This window comes from Pantherophis guttatus, chromosome 1 (assembly GCF_059756535.1).
Source record: "Pantherophis guttatus breed Tessera chromosome 1, ASM5975653v1, whole genome shotgun sequence".
NCBI classification, from domain to species: domain Eukaryota; kingdom Metazoa; phylum Chordata; class Lepidosauria; order Squamata; family Colubridae; genus Pantherophis; species Pantherophis guttatus.
The window spans coordinates 75,616,859-75,622,858 of record NC_142063.1 but is presented as its reverse complement, the minus strand read 5'-3'; positions in this window follow the sequence as shown (position 1 = coordinate 75,622,858).

Genomic DNA, 6,000 nt, shown 5'->3' with positions numbered 1-6,000 from the left:
ACTGCATCACCATGTCTCACGACTCTAGAAAAGTATATATACTGTGAATAATGATACAATCTTTATTTTTTTAAACTGACATTCTTATATAGTTGTGCAGATGTGTATGCAGGTCTCAGCCTTTAAAAAAACAAGAGCAATCTGAACTAGCAGTGTCTTTCCTATTTACAGAACTGTATATCTCCATGTACTTGAATTAAAAAGACAAATTATATAGCGTGACTTTCCACCTTCTTTCCTTTTCCATCTTTTTTGTTGTCATCAATTCCCAATTCTTGTTGTCATCAATATAATGTCTTACCAGTAGAAAGATACCTTGCCTAATTCACCTGTCAGATAAATCTGTTCAAAGATACAGGTATCTCATTCATGACAATGTCATCTAGGCAAGGCAATCCACTGATACAGGTGAATTTATGTTCTGAACAAAACACATTCAGGGGTTTCACTAATATATGTGCCTGGGAAGCAGCAGCTACATTGAAAAAAAAATACTGGAAAAACCAAAGTGATGCTTCAGAAATTAAAAGAGCCCCACTACAGATCCTGCCCATTAAAAATATTTAAAGTTGCAATATTTTCCCATCTGTGGAGTTCCCCTTTTTGCTGCTGTTTGGGGCTGAGTCAGGAATTTGCCCTCTCGCCATTACCCAATAGAAGAAACACCCAACGCACTTTTTGAACAGTATGTTCAGTAAAAATTGCAAACTTGTGGGAAGCATTAACACACCAGTGCATAACCTTAAGTATCAAGAGCTTGGGGTTTTGCGGAGCGGCAGGCTTTACAAGCGCACCCAGGTCCAGCTTATGGCCACTTACTCTCTCTCTCTCTCTCTCTCACACACACACACACACACACACACACACACTTATAGTCCTACTCAACAGCCACTCTCAAATCACTTTCAACCAAACAGTAAGGCACAACTGGTTCTTCTGAGTACATGAAGACCCAGTGAATTTAAAGTAACAGCAAAACTTCACTGGTTATAATGCTCTTTCTCACTCTCATGCATCCACACTTACCATGACCTTCTCAATTTGTTTTGGGATCTCTTATCTTTAGACTCCAAGGATAGATGCGAGTGACATGTAGGCAGGAAATCTAGCCTAGTGAGATTTAGTCTGACAGGCATTAGCCAGAGGGAGGCAAGTTGCTAAATCTGGATCCAAAGATGCCTCAGGGTGGGCAGGCTTCAGAACCCCTTTTATCCCCTGAAGCTCTTGTCTTGCGGATTCCTAAGACTGGGAGCTACTCTTGCCTTATTGATTTTCAAATCTGATAAGTGTTGATGTGGGGGAGAAGTCCCCATGTGTCCAAGCCTAACTTTGTCAGGTGACATTTTATCTTTTGTTTACTTAATGACTTGATTCCTTTTTAACTACCTCCCTGAAGGGATCTTTTAGATTCCTGGCTCTTGTCCATCCCCCTTAAATGCCTTTTTCATCTTTAGGTATGGCAGATTCAGCCTAGTCTTATACAGGGAGGTGACAGTACATATATACTGTATCATCCAAAATATGCTTTCATTAAAAACAAGAGTAAAACTTTTTCCCAATGGTGTTTTAAATTTCCTGCTGGTTTTAGTTTTAGTTTTGATTAGTTTTAAAAGCTAACAATGCTTTCCAAATTATGAATGAAAAGCTAAATATATCTATTTTTAGTAGGAGTGAGAAACTTGTGTCTCTCCAGTTTATAGGATGCAATCCTTTCAGATTATTTGCCAGGTTGATAGGGGAGGGTGGATGTTTTTGTCGAAATCATAAAAGAGCAGCAGTTCTTGACCTCAAGGAGAGAGAAAAAGAAATGAGGAGGTGTGAAAGGCCAGAAAGACCAAACTGTATAGCTAAATGGTGCCTCTGTGTGGTTATTTTCTGATGTTACAATTCCTAACTTTCTCTCCAGGTCAATGAAAGGCATAAAGCAGGGCCTCTTACATGATAGAATGTAAATATACAACACCTCTAAAACTCTTCTCTTCCTCTCAATTAAAGTGACATGAATCAGTCCTTCATGCTTACTGGCATAAAATTTGCTGCCCCCTTTGCTGAATCTCTATCCTACCACAGAAAAGCTGCCTCAAATGGAAATGTCCTTATATCCTACATGAAATACACAGTAGAAAAAGGGATTAACAGGCTTCCCATTCAGCAGGCATCACCAGCTGGTAAGAAAATACCCGCCTAGCAATCTTCTTAACAAAGAATGACGCTGAGGATGAAACAGGTTTTGAGGGATCCTTAGACCTTATCAAATCTTGATCCATACTTTGAATAAGCTCCTAGCAGTAAATCCCCATGCTGGGAAAACTGGAAGAATAGGAAGTGCTCGAAACAGTTAACAATCGTGTGTGGATTGTAAGTGGTAAACAGAAAATCATTTCTCTTTTCTGCTTTACTACTCAGTTCCTCTCCTCCACCACTGATCAGCTGATCCAGGTCTACAAATTGGTATTGGTTAGAAAAGCTAATGGATAAAGGAGAGCAGAATTAGATAGAAGCTGATTCATCTATTAACCAAAGAAGAATGGCCATGGAGGACAGCTGTGTCCAGCAATCAGATAAGATATCCCTGTATTAGTCTAAAGGAGTCAATAGATACCAGGCTGATCTCATCCCTTTTAAGCTGAGAACATGGTTAGTCAAATTTATGAAACTGAATTCAAATTAAAGCTGCTGTGACTTAAGTGGCAAAACACTCCTTTAAATCAGAGGATGACCCAAGGCTGTTTGGCGATTGGTTGGGTAACAGATGAAGGTAATATCCAAAGGGCACTGAATGTCACTGAATGTTATGCTACTATTAAATTCAATGGGAAAAAGATAGTATTATCTATCCATATTGACAAAATTGTCATCAGTCAACTGAAAAAGACAGTTTTATTTGGAACACCTTACATTTTGCAATGATACCTTTAACATCATCAAACAACATCTGCCTATCCCAGGTCCTTGGGAAGAACTCTATAGGTGGATAAAAATTATATTTCTAATCTAATGAAAAGGACTAGCAGTGACATAGCAGTGCCCCAATATTTGAGGGGCTGCCACAAAGAAGAGTGGTCAATTATTCTCCCCAAATCACCTGAAAGCAGGACAAGAAGGAATAAATGGAAACTAATCAAGGAGTGAACCAACCTAGAACTAAGGAGAATTTTTCTGACAGTGAGAACAATTTTGCCTTCAGAAGTTGTGGGTGCTTCATCTCTGCAGGTTTTTTAGAAGAGACTGGATTGCCATTTGTCCAAAATGATATAAAGTCTTCTGCTTGAACAGGGGGTTGAACTAGAAGACCCTCCAAGATCCTATCCAACTCTGTTATTCTGTAAAATCCAATCTATACATCTGGTTGACAATGCTACCACCAGAATGTATTAAACTTGTATGCCATCTGAATCTCAAATTAGCAGATAGGCATATCTGCTAATAGGCCTATCAAATTAGTTAAAATTAAAAAAAAATCACAATATTTATTTCTGATCCTTTCCTCTCAGATAATTCCACAATGGTTTATACCAGTAGGGCAAAAATATCTTAAATAAAATGATCACAATAGAAAAAAAACCAATACAATTAAAACTTTAAAAAAAAAAAAAGCAATAGAAAAGCTTTAAGTAGTCTGGTGTCAGATGCTGAAAATCAGAAGCCAGGATAGAGTTCAAAAATATTAGGCGTTTATTCCACACAATCTATACACACAAATCTGTTCTACTAGGGGAGTCAAGGCAAATTGGTTCCAGATAAGAGTCAATGAACTTCAAGGGGGATTCTTATGGGGATGTAGAGACTCCAAACTGTTGATGCATTTGACCTCACCCTCAGGCTCAGCTGGGTCATCTACATTTGGTCATGAAGAAGTTTATGCCATAAATATATTAGTAAAGCTGTGTGGATTAGCCAGTGTTCTTTTTAAGAACATTTCAAAAATGGGCTATTGTTCCTAAGAAGGCTCTATTCTGATTATCACACTAGGGAAAAAACCTTCAGGTGGCATCAACAAGTAAAGCCATTCCAGCTTAATTTAAATAATGGTGCTTAGAGAAGTGAGAAAGGAATCTTTTATGTACCTGGTTAAAAGGGTTAAAGTGGTTAAAAGGGATTAACAGGAAATGAGTCACTGAGATAAACCTGTTTTGCCCCCGGGTAAAATCATAGCTGGCATATCAGGCTGCTAGTTGAACATACTTTTCTCCTGGTAACGAACTAGGAGTATTTCAAGTTGTTGATCAATGCTTTTCATCTAATACAGACTCATTACATTCAACTAATTTTTAATAGATCACTTAACCAGCTGCACATTTTTAATAGATCACTTAACCAGTTTATACCCTCCAACTTCCAAAGTATCTACCTTTCATCACTTAACTTGAAAATCCTTATGGCAGTAGAATATCATTAAAAAGTAAAAAAAAGAATAGGGAGAAAATGCACTTATTATGCTATGTAGTATTTTATTTCTCACTATAACATGTTCTCTTATTCAATCTGGTGCCAGGCAGCATTCTTGGAGATTACGGGAACTGAAATCCAGCCATCATCTGTGTTGGGAGGAAAATCCTCCTAGTTCTGTTCCAAGTTGGGAGAAAGATGCTGGAAATAACATGGAGGCTGATTGGGAAGTTTATTGATGAGCAGAACCAACACACACACACACAGCATGGATTTTGGGGCAGCTGACCAATTGGTTTGGTTTTACATGGGCTTTTATACAGGACTTTTTTACAGTATTTTGTAATCTGGAGTCTTGCTTTGTGTGTTTTTATTATTTGATTGGTTTTACTTGTTTCATGATGGGTCTTAATTATCAGCTTTCTGAACCTAATCCTGTCAGGCATGTGTAACTGATTTTATCCTGTTATCTATTGCCTCTATCCTGCCTTTCTTAATGGACAGGTATTGTTTCATGTCCTGTCCTTAATCCCATCACCTCAGAGGTGAAGTTCTTCAGTCTTGTGAATCAGCTGGCCCAATCTTTCTTAATGGGCACAAAATATCTGCTGGGAGACTGAGGCTTTTTTGTCTTTAAGAGCATGGTTTTCCATTTCTCCCTTTGGGAAAATATAATATTCTGCCTCTTTTAATAGTCCCCAAAATATTTCATTCTTCTGGGGGGGGGGACTTCCCACATCTGCAAGCAGGAGATACCCGGGTACTCATCCAAATTTCCATAAATTATCATTCAATAAATGCTAGATAACTGCAGGGCAAGTCCATTATCAGTTACAAACTGCATGCACTTTATCCAGGTCTTAACAAGAACTTTAGCCAGCAATAAATACTAAGGTACACCTGCTTTCAGACTGTTTCAAATAATTCAACTGATCCGGTATCCAAAAATCTGAAAAATGTACATTACTCTCGTGGACGGGTTTTGCCAGAGGCCGACCAAGATTATTTCCCGGCTCCCCCTTTGCTTTAATAGCGAGATCTTTTCCCTTAACTTCCTAAGTGAGGATAAGATCCACTGGGTTCCCTGGGCAACAAACACACCAACCAGGGAACACTGCCTTCATTGTCCAAGACATCCCGCCTGGACTATTGCAACGCTCTCTTCATGGGGCTCCCCTTGAGGAGCACCCGGAGGCTCCAACTGGCGCAGAGTGCGGCCACGCGAGTGGTAATGGGAACGACATGGCGTTCCCATGTAACACCTCTCCTGCGCGAGCTGCACTGGCCCCCGGTGGCCTTCCGGGTGCACTTCAAGGTTTTGGTTACCACCTTTAGAGCGCTCCATGGCTTAGGACCTGGTTACCTATGGGACTGCCTACTACCACCAATAGCCTCCCACCGGCCGGTACGGTCTCATAGAGAGGGGCTCCTCCGGGTGCCATCAGCCAAACAATGTCGACTGGCAGTCCCTAGGGGGAGAGCCTTCTTTGTCGGGGCATCTACTATCTGGAATGAGCTCCCCCCGGAGATACGGAGGATCCAGGATCTGCGCACCTTCCACCGCGCTCTCAAGACCTTTTGATTCCACCAGGCGGGCCTGGCCTAATCTTT